The following is a 25670-nucleotide window of genomic DNA, read 5'->3' on the forward strand; positions in this document are numbered from 1 at the left end:
AAACAAAATCAATGTTTAACGGTAGACGTAGCAGTCAACATATTAAATAAGTTGTCTCGATTTTGTGTAAGTTTAATGGCCATTGTTACATCCTGTTAAAATTAAAGAAATATATTTCATTGACAAAGATCCACAATGTGATTTCAAACGTATAAATTCCGCAGTTCGATTGTAATTTAGATTCTTGTGATTTTCTATAATAATATCGCTGGGAAAGGAGCATTGACTAGGATATAAAATCGTGTAGACATCGGTCTATTAAAATTCGTAATTTGTTGCCGAGACACGAGATCGCATGCGCCAGGGTGAAGCATAAACATGCCAGGCGATCTACCCAGTCCCCTACCTTCTGTTCCGAGGAAAATAGTGGAGTAGAGGCTCTCACAAACATGGTTATTTACGGTACATTAGCGCGATACAAGGCTAGCATCGAATGAGCACCTTATTAACTGGGTTGAGTTTCTGCAGTGGGTAACCGGAGCATCCCCACTCCCGTCTCATCATCATCCTTCTCAGCCCCTACAGTCTAGTAGCCATCCTCTTTTGCATCAATTCGTTGCGATTTCGAAGAATGAACTGCGCGTAGCACTTCAAGGGACGCATCGAATGAGCAGAATTTGAATTTTTTATATTTTATCTTATCTGAGATGTCAAGGTTACCTTGAATATTTTCGAAGTCAATGCACCTTTTTCTCATATCGCGTTGTTGCCAATAGAGGGACGACTTCATCGACCTATAATATAACCTTGAGTTAACTTTTAACAATCTGAAACATCATTTTGTCGAAGATGTCAAGGTGCCCTTGAGTATTGTCAAAGTCAATGCACCTTTTTCTCGTACCGTGTTGTTGCCCTTATAACCTTGAGTTGACCTTGTTCTCGATTGATCCGCGTTTGTCGATAATAATTCGTAGACAAAAGTTACTTTCAAGAAAGGAAGTACGACATTTTTGGGACACCCTGTATATACATAGCACCTAATTTGATCACCTCGAATAATTTCTAAATTATGCGTTCTACAAAAAAGATATTTCTACAGATGTTGTATGCTATCAGGTGAGACATGATGTGGTATACATTTCTTTCTAATTGTAAGTACAGTATTTTCTCGTTCGTTGCGAAACTGCCGGGGGGTTTGAGTTCGCAACGAGCGAATACTGAACTGTTTTGTGATTTATGACTGCGTCCAGATACACGCCGAGCGCGCCGAGCGCGCCGAGCGAGACTTCAATAGGGAGCCGAACATAGAGAAGGACAGAATGAAATACGGATCGGGTGACCGAAGCGTGTCGCCGTCGCCGTCGCCGGCACAATTTAAAGGCCCGTGAGTTCTTACAATGTAGTAATGGCAGTGATGGAATTGTTCATTTTCTATTAGGCTTTTATGGGACTTTCACTAACACATTTCTGGCATTTTTCTGATTAAAATGATACCAAACACGATATAATTTGGCCAATATTTAGTGGTTTAATCGACGATGAAAGTTTCGAACGCAACGAAGAAGAGCGTATGGGAAAGAAAGAGACAGCGGACAGTCGTTGCCGCCGTGCGGAGCGACTCGGCCGACTCGGCGTTGACAGGCAGTGGAGTGGGTAGGCACGTCGCAACGAGCGAATACTACATTATTCGCAACGAACGAGAAAATACTGTAGAGGCTTTTAGGAGATTCAAAGATGAACTTTGGTTTTTTTAAATGGAACCGTATACTTTTTATGCGCCAATCAATGCAATTTCTAATTTTCTATGAAATATAATTGACTTATGCACGTCGGAAAATGATTGTTTTACTCGTTTATTCATCATTTTTGAATTTTGCTAAGAAACTCTCACTCTCTTACTACTCGTTAGACTGCGAATCTTTATGCAATTATGGCTTGTGAAAATTTTCAAAAAATGCTAGAATATAAAATTGGACAGAATTTAGCACGGTTTTAATTTATTTCAGGTCTAACGAAGCTACTACCAGAAAAAAACGATTTTATTTGATTCGACTTTCTTAAAGTACGTCCACAAAAATTACAAATTGCATAAAGATCCGCAGTCTACTAATCATAACTTTGCGTACCAATACTACCGCGATAAAAATGTTTCCTTTCGTCCAGTTACGACGAATCGCAAACACGAGAGTCGATTCGAGTGGACACAATAGACCCTCTGGGGTTAATATCGCGTCGATTTTCTTTCGGCACCGTTTCTTACCATAGTCGAGGTTTACTCTTTATAATTGGATAATTGGGAAGTTACCTGGCTCGGCAAACACACGGAACAAGAGCAAAGGCTCGCGAAAAACTAGCCGTCAAAGCGACTTCGCGTCTGGCAATGAGCGAACACTGCTCAAGGGGAATTTCTTTCTCGGAAACAATCTCTCGTAAAATCGCGCACACTCGGTTATGCTACTACACACCTCCCTGCTTTCCCCTCCGGCCGCTACACTCTGCGAGGGATTAACGGTTGCGTTTATAAATATTTACTAGTAGCCGTCTAAGAATCTTGTAAGTTTCCCCCGGTAACTTTCCGAGATAAATGCTGTGCTTTACGGGGCGCGATCTATCAAAGGCGGGCACGGTTCTCGCTTTGAACGCGCCACGACAAAAGTCTGCACGATTTAATTGTGATTCTGTTCTATCCAAAGTGAACTATATACGACATGATCCGTTGTACAAATTGGGAAAGATATATAATCTTTTGTTGTACCCAGGTAATTCCACTTTTATTCGAACACTCGCGGCCTCCTTCGGAATAGTTTGGATAATCGAGGTTCTACTATATCGTGGATTAAACGAGTAAGCATGATCCAAACTGTATCGTGTTTGTACTCGTTTCACTCGGAGGGATGTCACGCAGATGTTCGTAAAATTTTCATCAGAAAAACCACTATGAGCTATACAGTTTTGTTGTTAAATTTGAATCGTCTCATCAATCACTATGTTTTGGTCTCGAATTTACCACATATATCCAGATCAGGGTTAGGCAAAAAGTGAAATCATGTTCATGATTGATTTACTAAGTTGTAATCACGATTAATTTTAAATTTCATAAAATGCTTTATACAAATTAGAAGAATCCAATGTAGCTAATCGTACATTGTGAAATGTATATTTTCAAATACGTGATGAACAAAATTTAAACTAATGCATGGAAGATTGACTGTGATCATTTGAGCACTGTAACATGCATCATGTAATGCATGCGCAGTCTACCTAGTTCATGCATATTTCGAAGCAAATAGTTGCGTACGCGAAAAGTATGTTTACAGGCACGAATTTGCATGGACTTCTTTCGCTGGTACGACGTTTACCCACTGTTGCGCTAAAGTTTTCATGGCAAACGCCCCTCGCTTTGTATTCGCAGCCCCCGTTAAACTTCTCCCGCATTCCTTGGGAATAATGTAACAACCGAGAGAAACGTGGCAATCGTCGCGAATTGCATCCTCGTCTTTTAACAGTCATCAGAATGATACTAATCTCGAAAAAACCATCGCTCCCGAACGCAACACGCAGAACATAAATCGTATTTTATGGCAATAATGATGAAAATTAATAAAACAACTTTTACGGGTAAACTTTACTTTACCGGACTCAAAATCTGTGCCGTTCTCCTATAAATTATGATGTATTTGATATGTAATCCAGTAGATTTGTACCCGGGGCGGTTAGAGGTCGAAGTTTCGATCCTGTTGGATCAATGGTTCAGGAGGCATTTTTCAGTATTTTCGACAAGTAAGGGCGTCGCCATATTGGTTTGTAGTGACGATCGCGCGCCGCTTACCGAGCAGAACAGCTAAATGGCAGCACGCGAGCACACAGTAATATCGTTAACATAGAGAAAATATCTCAGTATTATATCCTTATTAATTTTAATAGATGAAAAATCATACAGGGTGTCTCAGTCGAAGGAGGTCACCTAAATATCTCCTTTATTTTTAATGGCACAAAAAATATTTATTCCATAATTTAAATGGTATCGAAGGAGGAATATCATAGAAGAACAATTTCTTTTTGCCCGGTTATTTTTTCATAGTTTTTCCAAGGTCATCGTTATTTTTTTTTATCGGGAAAACTTATTTTTTTTTATACCATCTTGTTAATGACTTAAGCATATTCCAATGTATTTTTTCAGCAGCTATAAGATGGAATTAAAAAATAACGATGATCTTGAAAAAACTATGAAAAAATAACCGGACAAAAGAAATTGTTCTTCTATGATATTCCTCCTTCGATACCATTTAAATTATGGCATAAATATTTTTTGCACCATTAAAAATAAAGGAGATATTTAGGTGGCATCCTTCAGCCGAGACACCCTGTTATTGACATCTTCAATTTTCAAAATGTTCCTACAATTTTGAATATCATCTTCTCAAATTTCCTGTAAATGCTAGTACAGCAATTTGTTAGTGGTGACTCCGAGTCGCCACTCGAATGCTGAGGTTTAAAAAAAAAAGAAATTTGAATTGTGACTTGCAGCCGAACATTTTTATTTTTCATGAAGATCGGCAGCCTATGTCGAGTAGTCGACTGTGCATTGTATAATAGACTAAAGTTCTCGGTTCCATCAGATTCGCATGGTTAAGGGAGGACCATGGCAGAGCTCTCGATCGAAGAGCGGCACCGGTCGTTCGCGTGTAAACTATTTTAATTTTCATTTCGGCTCCGGTCGTGTCCGGGGGACCGTTAAAAAATGAATTGTGAACCTGTCGACGGTTTTCGATCTTCGCGTAGGCTTTGCTAACAAGTGAAATGGAACGAAACGGACGGGACAGGCCGCTTAAAAACGCGCCGCTGTACCATTTTCCACTCTAGCCGCGGCGCAAGCCGTAGCCGAGTCCCATCGTCCACCTCGACGCGTTTAATAGATCGCGCACGCCGACTCGTGAATTCCATCCTGTCATCCCGACAACCGTGTTTTTCGTCCGGTTCCCGTGTACATACACCAGGTATAATTCCGGTTAGATATGTACACGAGTATGTGCTTGTTTTCCCAACGGGACGGTGTACACCAATGAAACGTCCTCTCTCCCCCCCCCCTCTCTCTCACTCTTGCTCTCTATGGTCGCGCAGCTCTCGCGGAGATTTCATTCCTATTCCAGGCTCGGTCGCACAGAGGACACGTGTCCCATCGGATCTTCCGTCACCGCTGCTTTCTATCGTGGCCGTATTACAACGATGAAAGGAGACTTGCCGAAAAAGTTTCGCCGCCGGACAATGCCCAATGCTGATGACGACGGTGACCCGCGCTCGTTTCCGCTAACGTTCCTCTCTGACGGAGGCCGCACTCGGAATTTATAGGCACCGGGGGAAAATGAATACCCTTATTTATACGGTGTTTACAGAGGACCGAATAACCGAGCGGACAATGCACGCGCTTATGTCTTTTCCTCCGGGAGCAGCTCGCTTGACTTTGTGGCGGCGCCTTTTGGGCGAAACGACCGATTACCGATTAACCCTTTGCAGTCCGAGCTATTTTAACGCGAAAATTAAACATTTCTTCCGACCTGGGATAATTCCATTCTATATGTATTTTTTTCATTTTATGGTTATGAAATTGAGCTGCTCTTTTCCTTGCGTAACCAGAAATTTTTGCATTTCTCCTATAAATTTTTACCTTTTTCCTATGTTATCCAGTAGATTTGCACGAGAAGATGTGAGAAATCCTGGAGGATCAATGGTTCAAAAGTTATAAACGTTTAAAGTTGAACAATTTCCAGTGTTTTTGACAGGTTAGACTTATCCGAACCAACCAGTGGAGGTTTTATGACTTTGAACAGAGTAGAATGATGTGCGTTAGGCTTGAGTTTTGAAAATGTTGTGAAAATCGATCCAAGTATCGAGATTGTATATACATGTATATAAAATTTAAAGTGCATTTAACAATATTTGTGGAAGTTATGAAGCTGTATAAATGCATTGTAACCGTATCACGATAATGTTCGGTCCTCGTTATGTGTACGTTGTTGAACATGTATCTGCCACTTAATAGCTCATAAACTGTTTCATAGAAGTAACAGGAATTCAATATAGCTAGACTTTCACATAGAACGTGATTATTTCAACATATAAACTCGTCAATTCATGCGGGTAGTTATAATAATTTGATCAGCCACTGTACGTGTAGATTTTCTTTGACGATCAAAATTAAATTTAAATACGAAATGCATTTCCAATAAATTGGATACAAAATTCTTTTCGTACCGTTACGATTAAAGTATTCCAGTAACTAACATTAAATGGGCCGATGTTCGCAATACTTCATAAAATGTTTCATAAAAATTTAAAGACTCATTGACACCTGAAATTTTTACTTTAAAAAAAAGTAGCTATGCTTTCGTGTGAAAATTGATTGTTTTGAGATAAAAGTTTTACGGTAGCCATAGAATAGAGTACGAATTCTCGCAACGCTCGTGCTCGAATGACTTGATCGCCAACTAAGACAGTAAGGTGTTATTGGATTTGTGGTTCGCAATAAAAATGCAAGGAAACGCGAGAAGATCGGAGGCAAAACGTAAACCCTCGATTGATTTTGAGTACGCGCAGGCTGGCTCGGTTAGCCCGTCACATTTCTCTCGCCTTCAACCTCTCTCTCTCTCTCTCTATTATGGCGGAAAAATTTATGGGCATCCGTGCGCCGGTGATTGAGATGGCCGAATATAATGGCGTGGCTATCTGCACCGGGGATCTATGCTGCTAAACCTTCTGCTCTCTTCAGCCTCTCTTGAGAACACTGTTAACGGAGTTTTCGGCGTTAAATAAAACTGCAGGAGAATCGTAAAGCAGAAAAATCGTGACCTCGCCGCCACCGAGACTCCACGGTACACAGTTTAAAAGTGTTATAGCGGCCGATCAAGTTATTAGGGCCACCTGTACAAATTGACAATTTCGCAAGCGAGGAATTTCTTCAGAATGCTCTGCTAAATTTCAACCATTTCTAGTACTTACAAAATTATTGTCAAAAGTACTAAACATTTTTCTGGTAAAGTAGAATATTTAGATTTGAATAGTACCGTTTTTCACGAAATTATTTTTCTTTTTTTTGATTATTATATTATTGATGCCACATCATTTGCAGACGTCACTCGTTGACAGTTTTATTTTTTGAAAGTAGTTAACCCTCTGCAGCCCGATAGATGTCAAGTATTATTTCTAAACAATATCAAACCTAAAACAGTTCAAGACTTGCACTTTACATCTCCAGATCACCTTCATTTCTCAAATGGGACCACTCCCTCTCAAATATCTACAGTCAGCGGCAATAATAAGTGGACACCCTTAAAAATCGCATAACTTTCTAGAAATTGGTCCAAAGCACTTGAATTTTTTTAAGATGTTAGACCGGCTAGTTCGCTGGAGAATAGGTAAACAAAAATTTATTACGATTGCAATTGGTAGGAATTATACAAAATGTTTAAAAATGATGTTTCGTCAACTTTTTTATCTGGGCCTGTAACGATAATTTAAAAAATGCGTTTTATAGATTTCGGTAACTTATATGCATACTGAAAATTTCATCGAAATCGGTCAACATTGCGATGAGCTACATATGTTTAAAGATGAGAGCTTAAGGGTGAAAGTCGCAGATTTTCAGCCTTGCCAGGGCATTTCGCCCTTACGTGATTATCTTTAAACGTTTGTAGCTCATTGCAATGTTGACCGATTTCGATGAAATTTTCAGTATGCATATAAGTTACCGAAATCTATAAAACGCATTTTTTTTTAAATTATCGTTACAGGCACAGATAGAAAAGTTGACAAAACATCATTTTTAAAAATTTTGTATTATTCCTACCAATTGCAATCGTAATAAATTTTTGTTTACCTATTCTCCAGCGAACTAGCCGGTCTAACATCTTAAAAAAATTCAAGTACTTTGGACCAATTTCTAAAAAGTTATGCGATTTTTAAGGGTGTCTACTTATAATTGCTCAAGGTCATTCAAGGTCACAGTCAGAGGAATTGAAATTATTGCAAAATCTTTTCCGTACGTTATTTAGTAAACTAAAGCTTCTAATTGTCAGAAATTGTGAAAGGGCATTCGACCACTTTCGTGGGGCACTGTACATCTCGCTAATACTTGAGGAGCACATTTCGAGCGAGATCTTCCGTCGAATTAAAAATGGAATCTACGTGAGATCCACGCTCGTAATGCGGTCACCTATCAGTTGCATGCCATCTGGCATCGATCTGACCGGATCCGATGCTTATTGTACGATGATTTTCAGGGCGATGCGGAACGATTCGCAGAATTCGAACAGCCCCGACAAAACGCGTGTAATTCGCTCGAAATTAAAACGATGCCATTTCGGTAGCCATGAACGGGTATAATTAGTAGAGCATTATTCCCCGCGTGACGTTGCACACGTTCACGACTCAATTATTCCCGTGGCGGCCAACAATGCTTCTCGACGCTCCGTTCGGAATGATAATTAGTTATCGATCTTATCGCAAAGAAATACAATTTGCATCGCGGATACCAGCCCGGGCAATTTGAATACCTTTCAGCCAGCCCGAAAATATCCATATTGTAACTTTGATAGTTCCGTTGTAACAATTTATTTTAATTTATGATTGTTAACAGTTCCGGGTGATTCAGTGTTCGCGAAGATTGCGTGAAATTATATGCAAAACCATACTGTGTAATGGAAACCCATATGAAGATTGAACTAATTTAATCATACCTCCCTATTTTAAATGCAAACTTAAGTTTTTACCAAAAACGAAGAAATCCGCGTCTTTAAAAGACTACATAGCTTTCAAATAAGAGAAATTTAACAATTTGTGTAGTGAAAACTTCTGTAGACGCACCGTGTACACAATTGCAGAACAGTGAATGAGTCTGATCCGTCACGCTCCGAAGTGAAACGCTATTCGGGTAAACTCAGGGTGCCGAGATCTGCAATCGCTATAGAAGTTTTCACTTCGGTCGTGCGGTCTTCTGCGCACAGTATTGCTGTGTTTTTTGTATTTTTTTAAATTATCAATGATTGCAAATTCAGTATGGACTGTTACACGATATTTACGTAGCATTTATAGAAAGATTCAGCTGAATATCTGAAGTGTGAGTACGCACAATTGAAAATAGGAAACAGATTAAAAAATTTAAGGACATCCATTCGTAGCAGCTTACGAACATTATTGAAGAATGAAAAATATTTTTATTTGGCCCGTGCTTATTGGACTGCGGATTTTGTGCCTTCACGACGAAAATGAGTGGTTGCGGCTAAAAATAGTGGGCAGGTTCAAAAATTGAAGCACATCAAGTAGGTACAGCTTATATTATGTCAAAAAAAAAACCAAGACATCTTAAATAAAACAGAATAATTTTAAATTTTCGTCAATATATTTATTTTATCGCCTTCAAAATAGAGAGGCCCCTTCCGAGGCAATAGACTTTCGCCAGCGCAAAATCCAATCATCGAAGAATTATAAGGAGTACTCCTTATAAGCGTTTTCTGGTGTTGGTCTTCAGTTCCTTCAGCGAATTTTGTTTCACGGCCTCCACCAACTCAAAACGGCGATCTCGAAGGGGTAATTTGAGTTTGTGGAATCAGAAAAAGTCTCTGGGGGCCATATTTGGCGAATGCGGTGCTTGGTCGATGACAGTTGTCGAATATTTGGCCAATAATTCGAGTAATGATACTCGTTGGTCCTCGATAACAAGAAAATTGTGTTGTTGAATGAACAGAACGCATCATGCCTGTAAAATTCCCTCGATTTTGCTGGATCCTCGTTGCCAGTCAAACTGTTAAAGTAGCTCGCGTGTCTGCGGCCCGGACAAGGCAGAAACGGCAGAAAAGGCAGGAAAGGCGGACGATAATTCCGGGGAAGTACACGGCTCGATGTGAAATGAGTGGTGCAAAGTTGAACTTTGCGATAGCGTTGGAATAGGTTTGCCGAGGGAAAGGGGTTGAAAGGAAGGAAGATCAGGAAGGAACACGTAATTCCAGAGGCTTAGCGCGTCCCAATTTTCGGGCCAGTAAATTCCAATAACGTCCGATGCCCTTAAACTCTTCGTATATCACGTCCCATGAACCATCGACCGATTTATAACGTCGGAATTCAGGTTATCGATATCCATTGGCAGTCCGTGCTTCTTAGAAACGATTCTTCCCTCGGCTTGCTTAAGGTGGCAGCCGTCGTCGCGTTCTTTCACACTCGCGCTGGGAACGACAACTTTCCAAACAAATCCGATACGGAACCTGGAGATTTCTGGACTACCTGTATGTGTCCTTTTAGAACGGTTATTCGCTTCGGGACGCCTCCTACACGGTGTTCCAAAAATGTGCTTCCTCGAACGGGCTGATTCCCGAGGTCATTCGAAGTAACTTGTTCCTTAAGGGGCCTATTCACGATCAAGCATATTGCGCAACAATTATTGTGCAATTATTGTCCACGATCAATCATGTTGCGCAATAGTCATTCAAAATGCTTGATCATGAATAGGCTCCTTTAGCAAAAATCTTCTCCGCGTCTTCGTGGAGGAGTTATTAACGAAAAACTCTGACTATCAAAAAGAAGTGTGAGGATGCTCGCCGTCCGTGAATGAGACAAGAGTGGGGGACAAGTCTTAATCACTGCGGCCAATGCCAACCGCACGCTCAACGGGAACCAGCGTAGCCGCGCACTGATTGGCCCGTGTTTTTCGTTAATAACTCCTGAACGAAGCTCCGGAGAAGATTTTCGCAAAGGAGAAAGTGACTTGAAGTGATCTCAGGAATCACCCCTTACAAGGAAGTGCAACATTTTTCGGGCGCCCTGTATAAATCCCGGAATTCCTTTTGACTCAGGGCAGAAACGACTCGTCAATTGGCCCGGGACGGTGGTGCTCTCTGCCACGTGTGTGTTCCCACTGTGCTGTGTTTTTCCAATCGAGCAGCCGTCGGTTTGGTACCGTTGTGCCCGGCATGCGCCAACCCGAATAGTATTTCGAGCGTTCGACGGGAAAAATTGCTCGCCGGATAGCTACGGCACACGGCGCACAGTTGAAAAGACTCTAATTTCGATACACGGTGAAACGAATACGAGCGCGGGCACGCTCCCTCGCCGTTCGTTGCGGTGCCGAGTCGAGATTCCCGAGTTTGACCAGCGAGGATCAATCCTCTGCTTTGTATTCCCGAAGGAATCGATCGACGATACACCGTAGAGAAATCGTCGCGGTGAATGTTGCGGTCTGACGATGCACACAAGCCGGTATGCGCAGGACACCGATGCACTCTGCACACCGGCTCCCCAATGCGAACAAGGTTCGAACCAATAACTTGCACAACGCTTTGAACAGTCCCTTGGTTTGCGGCTTTCGCGACTAAATAGTAATATCGAGAACACCGCCCGTGATATACTATTATACGAGTATAATACTATGCGTCCCGCCGGCCAGCGTCGCGCGTTCCGCCTGCGGCCGTGGTCGGCGATCGCGACGGATGAGGGGCTCCTGATCCAGCGGGAGTTAGAGACGTTTTGTTAAACTGACCACAATTTCGAATTGATATTTAGTCGATTTCTACTCTATTCTAGGAGCCAACATTTAAACTACGATAATTTTTTACAAAATTTTGTCGTACGACTGTAAATTTGGATTCATTTTGAAGCTAGGAGCCTCTAGTTTTATCATTCATCGCTCATTTTGTTCTACGATTTTTTTCCGTTACGTAGCTAGCGAGAAACTGAAGACCCGTTTTCTCTCGTCAAATGTTATTGTATATTCAAATCTCTGTGACAAGTTTGCATAATTTTTTCCGGTGACTGAAACCACGACAGATTTAAAAATTGAAACTTCTTCTTTCCAGTAACACCTAAAAAATTGGTGCATGATCTTTTTAAATCAGTTTATCGAGCTTCTGAATTTTTCCTTTTAATAGTTTTAACGAGTCGAAAGTAGTTATTTTTGTCATAAATGCATCAGATCCTAATTATAATAAATTAATGATTAGTAGACTGCGAATATTTAGGTAAAATAAAAATTGTCTGCATCGATTGCAAGAAATAGAAACCAAATTGAATGTTATTTCTTCGCTTAATAGTTTTAATAAAGAAGAAAGCATATATTGGCATTTTCAGTTTTCTACTTAAATTTTCGAACAATTTTCATCTACTCAATTTTGCTATTAATGCATAAAGACCCGCAGTCTAATGATAAGGAATCTCTGCATTTTGCAGGTTCGAATGAAAAGTGATGGACAGAGTATACAAGCGTGAAAATTCGTGTTTAAATTTGCACGAATAATTTGCTCTTCTATTTTTGGGCGATGTGTGGTACTCAAAGGATAAATTCGCACAAAGCTTTGTCTTTTCATTCGAAAGTATTCAGATAGCGGTGCAAACGTCTCTAGCAAGGTTAAAAGCGAACGAGATGTTTAGGGGTTTTTGTTCAGCCGGACTGCCCGGTATAATTGATACTTGAACCAGTGCAGACCACAGGTGAAACTCTTTTCGCGCTTTAGATTTCCTACCAACCGCCAACTCTGAGAAACTACGGTGGCAGTATTAAAAGATAGAAAACTCAAAGACCCTCTTATTCCACGTAGACGGTTGTTACCGGCATCGGGCTTAGCGTTTTGGTTCCTTTTTCCACGCTGGATCATGATTCAACTGTATAATTAGAAAAATGATTAATACGTTCATATTCGCTCGTTTATGTTATAATAGAACAATTATAAGAACCGCTAGTATAAATTGACCAGGCTATAGTAATACTTAATCAAATAAGTTAGAGAAATAATAACAATTCAGTGTATCTGAACATCAATTGAAAAAATGTTTGTGTTATATGTATTTACATGCTAATACTCAATAACATATTTTAGAAAGATAATAACTAGGCTGCGGATTTTATGCATTCTTGACAAAAATGGGTATTTATAATTTAATGTAGTGGACATTTTAAAAATATTTGAGGACACCGATGTATTAGTTTCAGCTTAATAGGATAATTAAAAGAAGAATTCAATTTTTATTTGGCTCCTGTGTCCTGCAATCAATGCAAACATTTTATATTTTGCATAAAGATCCGCAGTCTAATAATAATTTAGTATACCACCATTCCAAAAATTATTATTTTATTTATATTTGAATCTTAATACTTAATCACATACTTTGGAAAGATAATAAGAATTCAGTGTACCTAAACATCCATTTAAAAAATTGTTACTTTACAAAGTATTTTCATAAAGTATTTTTATAACTTTTAGGGGATTCGTTTTCCAAAAAGGCTGACACTTTCCACACTGAAAATATCAGGCTACATTTATACATATTTCAATGATGTTTCGAATGGTTTTTCATTTTAAAAAATATCATCGTTCATAAAAAAGGTGTCTTCTCCACACTTAACAATCTTAACTTTGTTAATTTTACCAGTTGATCCATAAAAATTTGTACAGGAAAATTCTTTCCATCGAGGAAAAGAGATAACGGATTTTCGAGTACCTCCTCCAAACTGTTGGAACAATATATTGACTCCCAGATTCGCGTTTGACAAAGTGTTAACTTTTTTCGAAAATATCTACGACATGTCTAATCGTATTTTCCACGATTGTTTTTTTTTATTGTTTCCTCTAGGTGTGAGAATGAACGGATGGAAAATTGTGCAAGCAATAAAACATCGAAATAAAAGGAGTTGATGGGTAATATGTAACAATGGTTAAAACTCGTCGGATAGCAAACCGATATCCTCGTGTCTCAATTTTTCAATTGCTCCGAAAAATAGACCGCATTGCATCAACAGCGCGAGAAAGAAAACACCCGACGGATTGGAAATGTATTTAGTGAATTTCAAACACGGTAAATATAATTGATACCCAACACAGTGGTAAAAGCAAAACGCGGTTGAAATTTCTCCGATAGCTTTCTAGATGTTTCCGAAATAAACAAATAGCTCGCACTCTCTCCGGCTGGTGTATTTCAAGCTGATATTAATTAATATTAATTTACATAAGCGAGAACTAAATAGGGATTGTATGTACGTGCGTATTTGCTTACAATATTCGGGTTCGTTTGTCGATAATAAATGGCGGTGTAACGTACGAAAATTATGTCGTTTCATACACTGGCTACACGCGTATAGACGGCTATTATCCACAATCTAAATGTGAAGTATAACTGTTGTACATAACTGACGTTATAACAAATGTCACGAATTCCTATATGTCCTTTGGGATTAATTTTCGGACTCCAGATAACTTACCACCGTTTGTTTGAATTAATGAACGCTATATATCCTGAAATCGCTCGCCCCTTAAATCGTATCTGCATAGGTTGTCGATCGTATATTGTTTAAAAAATGTATTAAATATTTACGGAAAGGCAGCGACGATGATCTCCTAATATGTTGTCAAACTTCTACACAGTTTAATCAACTGTGGTTCATGGTTAATGTAAGCATTCATTAATTTCTTTTTAATGGACCTTTTAACCACCATATCCGTGGCATTTTACCACGTTTTTATTAGCTCGCTTTCTTGTCTGTCTGTTTGGTACAAATTTTGCAATTGATTTTAAACTAAGTTCCCGATGAGCTAGAGACTTGAAATTTTAAACATAACTCAGAACTGGATGACAATGCAATATTAAAAAAAAATTTTTACAAAGCCTATGCGTTTAGGAGATACAAACTATGAAATTTAACCGTTACACCTCCCCGCGCGACGCTCGGCAGTACGTCATCGCGTTCAGTGATCCCCACTCCGAGCGCCAGCGCTCCCTACTCCACTACACGTTCCCACTCTGACTCATCCCTACTCGGAGGAGTTCGGAGCGATAGGGGTCTGAAATTTACTACATGTCTCTGTTATAATCTCATCAAAATGTTTAAAATCGATTGAAAATTTTCACACACACAAGACTAAAAAGCAGAAAATAATTAAATTTTTTTTAAAATACCACGTTTTTAAAACGGACTGAAAAGTATAAAATAATTTTTCCTAGTCCTATAGAGATTTCTAACCCCGTACAGATAGTCCTGAAAATTTGTGATTGTGAATTTTTAATAGAGCTATGAAAATACTTGTAAGATTTAAAACGAAAAACGTCCTTTTTAAAAACGTGGTATTTAAAAAAAAATTATTTTTCTGATTAAAATGAGTCCAAACACGACGCAATTCGCATCATATTTACTCGTATAATACACGATTTAGTAGAGCCTCTATTATCCGAACCAACGGTATCTAAATTCTCTCGTTGAATCTAAAGTTATGCAAAACGATTTATTGTACAAATTAGAAAAGATCTATCACGGCAGATAGTAGTAAACTAATACTTTAAAGTCTTACTTTATTGGTTCGGATAATAAAAGTTCCGCTTCATCGTGGATAGAACTAGTAAATACTATCGAAACGGTGTCGTGTTTGTACTCATCTCGTTCGAGGAAACGTCGCTAACATGTCGGGATAAAGCTTTCACGAAGAAAATGATGAAAAAGCAACGGAGCATTGTCAATAAATTATTATAATTTTGCCGATGTACATACATCTGATACCATATCGCGTTACACTTCTGATCGATCGAACATCTATGCCACCGTCGCGTCGCCGCGTCGAGACTAAATTTTTCACGAGCATCATGCGCATCTCTTTCGCATATACGGAAGCATTACCGTATTTCGATTTCGTTCCCAGTTTGGAGGTGGAAAAACGACGGCGCGGCACGATAGCCAGCGAATGTAATGGCGGCATTTGTATGCGGAATGTCGCCGTATCCCTCCCCGTGATATTATTATTAGTGTTGTTCGCGGTGGAGGCAGTGTAAGTGATCAGAAGTGGGCGGGCGGGGGGGGGGGGAACGGGCGGGGTGGATGGAAGAGGAGAGGAGGGGAGTTTGTGTCCTCTTGGCGCCTGGTTGCCGATGTTCCTGATCAGACCAATGTGTAGTCACCGAGTTGGCCGGTGGTCTGAGCACCGGGGATTCTCAGCAGGTTCACCAACTAACCTATCGGTTTCTGGTCGACTGCCTCGCTTAATGGGAATTGAGAAGTTTCGACTCGGTTACCGGGTGCGATAATTCATCCCTCTCGTGGTAGCGGACGGCGTATGCTGTCCTAACCCCCTGCCGTTCGAACCCCCTCCTACCCCGCCCCCATCACACCCCCCACCCCTTTTTGACTCGTATAACGCTATCACGATGAAAGCAGCAGGCGCACACGGATCGGTTGGTCTGGTGTGCCGATGGCGGCGCCGGCGCCATCGCAATTCGCTATCTCTTACAATAACAACCAATTACCGTGCTATATAGAATTCTTCTCCCGGACAGACGTAACACCCACCCGGCAACACGCGTTTTACCTGCTCGATGGATCGGATACCAGCTATTATCTCTCCTAACTACCGCAAAAGTTACCGCACTATCGCCTATCTACGTGTACACTCCCAGACAAAACCGTTCCGCGTGTACCGATATCCTTTATTTCTTGCATCTTCAGTCGATTCAACATCTCGCGACGAAACTTACGAGTGATACTGGATAATAGGGGTGGAAATTCGTGTTCCGGTTGGGTCGAGTATTTTCCCCAGGTTTATTTTTACCTTTTATGAATAATGTTTTTTCAAATTCTGAAATTATAAAAATATGAGAATGATTGACAATTTTGTTTTCCTCGCCAACGAGAATACATTCTCATTGAATTGTACAAATATATTCAGGGCAAAATATTTATTTTTATGTATTTTAATGTCATTAGGAATAAAAAAATATATAAAAAAACTGTTTAAAAACTACGATTATATTAAAGTGCATTAAAAAAGAGAAAATAATATTTTTAGACTTTAGTCACTAATTACATCTTACAATGCCCATAGCTTTTTTATCCGTCAGCCAATTTCAATGAGAAACTTTGTACATACATATTGTATATAACTTATTTAGATTTACAAAATACATGTATTAAATTTTCATTACAGGCACAGATAAAAAATTTAAAAATCGTGGTCTTTACTGTTCCCTTCGTAATTGCGGCCAATAACAGTTACAAAAAAAAAATTATTTACACATTAGCTAGTAAACTAACCCTTCTAATGTCTCAAAAAAACTCAAGCTGCTGAGTCCAATTTTGAAAAATTTATTCGTTTTTAAAAGATCTACGAATACTTTGTACACCGACTGTATATTCGTCGTAGTTAGAAATTTATACCGAAATACTAAATTCTTCGATCTGGGCCACCGTGCGCCGCAACGTGATGAAAAATTGGTTTCCTTAATCGCTAATTACATTTTCATGGGACAATGTCCAATTAAAATAAACGAATACTCGGTCCGTGTGATTTTCAGTAGGTTTTAATCCCTATTAAAGAGATCCGTAATATGAAATTTAATCGAACTTTGCTTCGTGCTGGTAAAGGAACAAAGTTAAATTACTGGTAGCTTCGCTGTGTAAACAGGACGACACAGGATACACAAGCTTTAATTAGTTAAGATTTAACTATTGGTTTTATGTTTTCTATACATATATTACACGACCACCGTTCTTCTTTATCCAATGATTTTATTTTATTTTAATTGTAATTATTTTTAATTGCACTATGAAAAAATTATTCACAAATGTCGAAGTCGAAACTGTTTCGAAGACCACTGTTCTTCTTCCTATGACGATTTTATTCCATAATCTTCGAAATTAACGAACAGGGTTTCCATTAAATGGTACCTGGAACACATTTGATACAGTTCTCTCGTTTGCAAAATGTAACTTAAATTACACTAATGAAAACATATTGAAAGGCATCGAAACTGATTACCTAATCAAAGGAAAATACTATAATATACTCCCTCGGGTTTAAATACTGTGAACAAGCGCGTTTCTGGCATAGATTTCGGCGAATTCGCAATGCTGCAAGTCTATCGATACGTATTAATTTCAATTGCTATGAATTTCATTCGCGGAAATATTGAAAGTGCATTGTTATACGCATTAATGTCATTCATGATGCGCAATAAAAGCTACGGAATGGATTCGGAATTATGTGATTGACGCGTGGCAAATTCCGGCAACTAAACTTGGCATCGAGACCGTGACATGCGTTGAAACACGAGATTGATATCGAACATTTACTTCGATACTCTAGCCATGCGTGCTCGTATTATCTGCATTTCTAGAGCATTATGTGCTTGTTCTCTATGCATATAATATATAAATAAATATATATATATATATATATATATATATGTGTGTGTATATGTATATGTATGAATATATCAAGGATTTATGGAGCAGTCGTCTCGACTTTTCGCATTTTCGATGACTCGGATATGTTCGTGTACTGTGCAGGTAATATGGACCGGGATTTGAAAAGCTTGCTAAAAATACAAGAAATTGCTTTTTCCTAACGAAATCTGTGCGAGGCATCCGAAAGATTATAAACTCGTGCAGTTTTGTTTAGAAACATACAATTGTTTTGAATTTTATGAACTGAAAGAATCGATAGAGAAACTGGAACACCCAGAAAATCTGTAATAATTTACAGGAAAATTTACTTTTGTTATAAAGGTTATATATATTGGGCTGTGTAATAAATTCCCGCGTTTTTTGTATTTTATTTTTTCCCCGCAATTTTGTGTTTTGTTAGGTAAAGTATATATGCATTTTCACAAGTCCTTTTCTTGCTCTACAAACCTATCTGCTTCAATTTTTCGAGTGAATTAATTTTAATCAATTTGCAGGCTTTTCAATGGAAGTTCCAAGAGGCAGAAAAATTAATTTTCGACAACTGCTCGACATCTCACTCAAGTTGTGTGGCACCCAAGTTCCAAGTTTTTGAGTAAAGCCCATGGAGTGAAGATATGGTTAACGATGGTAAGTAATAGACCATATTCATTAAATAATTATGAATAATAATATTAATAAAATAATAATATTACATTATATATTACACAACACATATTGTAACATTATTTGTATTATTACAACATATATTACACAATATTATTCATCATCATCTGCACTCAATCTTTCCGCAGACAAATTTTAATTCGAAGTGTTCGAGTATACTTGTACAGTAATATCTCGATACGTCTTCGAAATTAATTAATAAAACTTGTTTGATCCGAATGATTTTCTGTATGATTCTTTTGGTAACATATTCGTGGTATTTTTCTTATTAAAATGAGTCTAAACACGACGCAATTCAGACCACGCTTAGCGTTTAATCGAAGTGTATCGTGTCGGGCCTCACTTTAATCAGGAAAATTTTACAAATAGGCCACTAACAGTTTCGCAGAAGAATAAACAAATCCAAAAAGTTTTGCACATCTCTTGCACACACATGGAAGCATTACCGTGTCAGCCTAAATCCTATTTTCCACGCGAGAACGGTCGATGCTTTCGGAACAGTTCGATGAAACATTTTTCTGTGGTGGCAGCGATTATCTGTCGCGAGAGTCCCCGCGCATCAATTATATGAAGCGGGGCAATTATATGAAGTAACGGTTGTATTTGCACGCGTCGGTAATCCTTGCCCGGGCATCCGCGGAAAGACTATTATCGTAAATGAAAGCAGGGGACGAGAGCGAGGATAGGGACCGGTACACGCACGCTACATGCATAAGGGAATCCGCTAATCGGCGTAGAAATACCTTGATCCATGTTACGCCAGTCGCCATTGTGTTTCGCTGCCTGACAGGTCAGACGATAAATTGACTTGCTCAAATTAGTAGGTTTATCCCTGACGATACATTACCAGGAGGTGGTTTGGAGATCTGCGGATAGGAGTTTCACCGAATTAATCTCCCTCATCCTCTTCACCTGTCGGCCCTTTGCTTCTTTCGTCCTTGAAATATTAGCTACAAGCCTTCGATCCACTGCCATCTCGATCCTCCGCTTCCCCTATCTTCTGAATTCTGGATCCGCGAAGCGTCACCAAGACGTTTATGTTTATTCTGTTCCGTGTATTGTTCGAGTTGAATCGATGAGGCGGCCTCGGAGAATATTCGGCGACCATTGTGAAAAAAAGAAAGGTGTCTTCCACACTTAATAATCTTAACTTTGTTAATTTTAGCAGTTAATCCATAAAAATTTTGCACTGAAACTCGTACAGGAAAATTACTTTCCATCGAAGAAAAGAGATCACGGATTTTCGAGTACCTCCTCTAAACTGTTGGAAAAATATATTGATTCTCAGATTTGCGTTTGACAAAGTGTTTCGTTTATTCGAAGTAGGTTTAATTTTTTTTTAAAAAGTTTTTTTTCGAAAATATCTACGACACGTCTAATCGTAGTATTAGCGAAATATTATTCGAAATATTAGGTAGCAGCCTTCGATTTTCTGCCACCTCGATCCTCCGCTTCCTCGATCTTCTGAATTCTGGATCCGCGAAGCGTCACCGAGACGTTTATGTTTATTATGTTCGGTGTATTATGCGAGTTGAATCGAGGGGGCGGCCTCCGAGAATATTCGGAGACCATTGTGAAAAGCGACCGGCCGTTTCGACGGAACGAAACGGAACGAAACGGAACGAAATGGAACGGGACGGGAATGGTATGGCAGGCAGCTAGCGTTACAAGAATAGAACGAGAAACTAGGAACGAGGAAAACTGTGATGGATATAGGATCTCTAAGAGAAATGCGGAGAGCCTGCGGGCTTGTTTAACGAGTAAAGTCGGTACGACCTTCTCTGTAGGTCTTGCTATCGGCCGCGTAACGCGGAGCCAACAACTTTAAGACGAGCTAACCAACCATCTAACTCGTAATAATCTCCGCTACACCCTTTTAATAAAGCCTCATTCGCGGGAAACTGTTTCGCCCGGCGTCGCTCTCCTTTGCGCTTTCCTCGCCGCGTTCGTCAGTCAATAAATCGTGAATTAATCTCGATTCAACATAGTCGATTACAATGTTAAGTGGGCATTCTGGTTATGAGCATTCAAGAAATTTTCATATGCACCCTCTTCAACCCCTTGCCTTGCGATTTATTTTACGGTTTTAGCGACTGGAACTTTTTTATAAATCGTAATTTCGTGAAAAATGAGAATATATTGATATAAATTGTATGCCTGCATTAACAAAACCAAAATAGAATTTTATTTCGGTTTAAAGGAAATTATTAATTTACATTTTTATTAGAATGTGTTCAGAATCATCTTCATCACGTGTCAGACACGATATTGTAAGGCAAGCGGTTAAGTGCAACTGTTCCTGAACAGGCTAAAATTAATTTAGTTATCGTCACTAAACTGTGTCTTTTAAAAGTTTACTTACGAAACTATTAGCAATATATTCGCGAGAATTTTCTGATTGAAACGAGCTCAAACACGACGCAATTCGGAGCACATTCGTTAGTTTAATTCGTGATTTAGTAGAGCTTCGATTATCCGAACCGATGATATCCGTGCTCCACATTTCAACAGTAAATAAGTGAAACGATTTAATACACAAATCAGCCAAGATTTAACCTAGGACGGTAACAGGAGTCTTCCTATCTCCTCACTGATTAGTTCGGATAGTCGAGGATCTGCTACATCGTGGATTAAACGAGCAACTGTGGCAGAAATTGTATCGTGTTCGGACTCATTTTAATCGGCAGAATGTCAGGAATATGTTCGGAAATATTTCTTTCATACTACAACCTTCAGATGCAAGCTTTATCGATTCCATTGTCGAGCAACCATTGTTACGATCAGTAGACTACATTTTATGCATTTAGGACAATAATGAGTAAAAATAAAAACATTGAGACAATTTAAGAACATATGTATATTCTGCATAATTTATAAAAATTATTAAAGCAGTCATAACAAGAATTGTTTAAACGGCGACCTTGAGATCATTGGGACAAGTTGAAAAACCTTGTAAATAATTATCGAAAGGCTTATTATTTTCAAGAACAGTTATGGTTTCCGCGCGAGCAGATTTTTCTTGGCGATAAGCGTGGGATATCGCGCAACGTCAAGCACAGATTCTCATTCGGAAAAATGTGGGCAGCTCTGTCATTTATTTTTAACAAAACGAACACGATCCATTAAAGCAATTTACTGATGTTAATGGTCCAATTTATCAATGCGAGCACGGGGGATAATGATCTTTGAAACGAATGCGCCGGAAAAGTATATGGCACGAACTGATGCATTAATTTCGCAGAATGACGCACGTGTATAATGTGGAGCCCACTGCGCTGTAAAAAGCACGGAAGCATCGAAGTGTAAGCTCCAAAATCGAGAGACCCGCTGCGATTTTATTGATAACTTCGCATCAAGATAATCACTCGGATGTATTACATTGGAATTAGCGAATCCATCGCCCCGTGCCTCTCGCGCCCCGTATCGCCTTTAAAACAGGATCGAAAATTTTCATTGTTAACGTTTCGCTGGTAAAATGTTTTCCGGTATATCGGCGGATGTCTTGCAACGATCAATTAGCGATTGAATACGCATGGTAATTGAAGGTAATATAACACTGCGCGCATTTAGTATAGAAAATAAAGCGTCAAATTTCAATGCTGCAATTCTGAATATCGAGAATTAATTGTGTATGCTAGTTTCTCGTATAGTATTATACAATATTAATCCGGTGACAAAACTTTTTTTTAATTATATTTTTATGAGACACTGTCACCAGTATATTCGTGACATTTTTCTGATTAAAATGAGACCCAACACGACACAACTCGGAGTTCACGATTCAGTGGAGCCTCGATTATCCGAACGCGGATTAAACGATAAATATGATCCAAATAGTGTCATGTTTCGACTCGTTTTAATCAGAAAAATGTCACGAATATGCTGGTAAAAGATTTATACAGGAATAATTAGAGACAAAGAAGTTTTATTTGTTAGTTTCTCTCATTCGAGATATTCAATTTAGAGCGGAGGATAAACAAATCGGTGAAGATTTAATCTAGCATTGTAGCTATATAACAGTGTTATTATCCGAACATTAATTTAACTTTCGACGAAAGTAGAGTAGAGGTTTAAGGCTTTAAAATGAGCCCAGGTTCGGATAATCGAGGCTCTACACTATATCGCGTATTGAACGAGTAAACGTGATCCAAACTGTGTCGTGCTTGGACTCATTTTAATCGGAAGAACGTCCGGGATATGCCTATAAATCTTTCAAAGAAAAATAATTGAGATCATCGAAATATTCTGTCACTGAATTGATACGATTACTTCTATTATATATTTTGAAGCATTTATCGGGCGATTGTCCCATTGATTCAGACAATACCGTTGGAGAGTATTTGTCCAGGAGTGTATCGCTCATCCCAATAGAAGTCTCCTCGTCCGTTGTGCTTGCCGCGAACTTTTGCATTTGTAACGAGGCATTACCGTATTTTTGTCTGGCCGGTTGAATACATGCAATAACAATGGTAATTACATGCTGCGGATCCGGGCACACAGTGGAGTAGAGGGAACGAATAGGTAGGTGCATCGAGTGGTTACGAGCAAGGATCTGCTGTCTGCGTCGCGTTTAGGTTTCGAGAGAGATTCCTCGCCGCAGGCCGCAGCGGCCCTCACGAGCACGAGGGGTTACTTTGCTGTACGCTGCTGGACGGAAACGCAGCCGAATAACTACGAATATTGAATGAGCACCTTAGTTATTGGGTCAGGTTTAAGCGGCCGACAGCCGAGATCGCCTCCAGACTTCCCTATTTAACGACCTGGACCCACAGATCCTCTCCTCCTTTCCCATAGTCTCTACGCCCCGTAGACGGCCGGTCGACTATTAGAGTATTAGAGGCACAATAGAAACATGGTTACCCGAACGCTGTTTATCCGAAAATGGCTCAATCCTGCGCTCAATTATTCAAACGACGCAATTTCATCGAGAACATTGATACCCCGCTGTATTAAGCGGACTCAGAAGCGTGCCCCGAAGTGTGCCATTGTTTAAGTCGCTGCTATTTAAAAACGTTAATTCTCCAGTTAAATGAAAATTCATGTCGACTCCTAATCATTTTAACAGGGTGAGAATGTGATTATGTTGGAACGGAAGGTCGTAGCTTTTTTCAATTACCCCTTAGCACTCGAGTGGTGACTCAGAGTCACCATCAAATATGTTGGTATCTAATCAATTACTAAACATTTACGCGTATTGTATGAGGTATCGTATCAATTTCGTGTAAATTTTTATTGATTTCTTGTTCTCTTTCTTTTTTAATTTTGTTTTTCTCTTTTTACAAGCTAATAGAAGATTAATTATATGTACGTACATTTACTTACATAATTTGCCATTTAAGTGAAAAACGAGTTGATTTTAGTCGCAAACACGTGTCCGGCTTAAAAGGCGTATGCACATCGAGTATAAAGCTTATAGTTGGACAACACTACTGCCATCGCGTCCCAGTATGAAGTATGTACTTATACTTCAAAGCAGTTCTAAACTTGGACATCTAATATTTGAATTAATAATTATTATTTATGTTACGTCTGATAGCCAATTTATTTTACAATATCAACATTATTATGTGTGATAATTATTTTTTGCCTGAGGGCTTAAATTATATATCTTTTTTTCTAATGAAAGTTCAAACTATAAATGTACATGATTCGCATGAAAATAGATTATTTTGCATATTGTTTTGAGATAAACTTTGAATTTATTTTAAAATTTCAATTAATATCTTAATCAAATAATATTCACAATTCACACCTACTTGTTGCTAAGAGAGGCCTCAGAATATATAAAATAATTATTTAATCTCTTCATTGTTGGGGTTTCACTATAAAAATTCAATTGTCCAGATTTAGGCATCACTTTTGGCTTGTCCACACTTAGGACGTTTCACCTCAGAATGGAATTATTCTAGCTAGAAGAAATGTTTAATTTCCGAGTTAAAATAGCTCCGAGTGCAAAGGGTTAATTTAAAGCGTTAATTTAAACGTTCCGGGTGGGGGTTCGAGCGTCGGCAGCTCGCGAGCAGTCAGTTGCCCAGGCCTGTGTTAAGCATCGCAGTCGCCGCAGGCATTCAGTAAATATAAATTTTCGTATAAAATTATTGAGGACAAAAGAAACTGTATTCCCTGCGAAGAAAATCACAGGTTTAACAACTATACCGCGTATTTGATGCGTTTCCAGCAATCGCGAATTGTTTAAAATTATTATAATATCGATCTCGGTTATAGTAACGTTTATGAAGAATCTCCGTTGCGAATTGCAACAATTTCACGCATTGAGACACCGGATGGACAGCGACCGCGCTGATAGCCCTGGCGAAAATGCCGGTGAGTGTCAAAACAACAGTTTGTCTAGTTCCCGATAGCGTAATTTTGCTCCGCGATAATATCTCTCCTCGATATCCGTACGACTCGATGCGCGCGTATAACGCGTGCAGTAATGTACTGCATGTGTTATTGCTATACCATATTATTACGCAGCTGCTTTATTAAATCTTGTTACACGAGAAAGCCGCAAACTGCTACACCGTTATAATTCAATTTCACGTAGAAAGCAAGTCCATTAGCTCGGCACTGACACATCTGTTATCGAAATGAAAATGTCCCGTACCGTTGACGTTATATTTCGGTATTTGTTAAATAATTGGTCCGCCTCGAGCATACTTAGCGACTGTTTTATGTCTGTAACGTAGCGTTTAAGTAATCGCATTTATTACCATTTAACTTAACGACGTTCCAGCAGCAATTAAATCATTTTTCGTCCCCGTATGCTAAAATCGCAGTTTAATCGTCAGTGTACCAATATTTTCCAAGTTTGACATAAACGTTTGATACCGTTCCCGTTGAACGTTGTTGAAATAAGAGTTTT

General features: G+C 39.1%; 1 long non-coding RNA gene across 2 annotated transcripts in view; it reads left to right on the forward strand.

The window, feature by feature from the left end:
• Positions 1–25670, forward strand: part of LOC143217784 (uncharacterized) — an 82630-nt gene that overhangs the window by 21251 nt on the left and 35709 nt on the right. For both annotated transcript variants that reach the window (XR_013010897.1, XR_013010896.1), the window contains exon 2: positions 18637–18769. This is a non-coding gene — a long non-coding RNA (uncharacterized LOC143217784). The remainder of the gene's footprint in view (positions 1–18636; positions 18770–25670) is intronic.

This window comes from Lasioglossum baleicum, chromosome 18, assembly GCF_051020765.1.
Source record: "Lasioglossum baleicum chromosome 18, iyLasBale1, whole genome shotgun sequence".
NCBI classification, from domain to species: Eukaryota; Metazoa; Arthropoda; class Insecta; order Hymenoptera; family Halictidae; genus Lasioglossum; species Lasioglossum baleicum.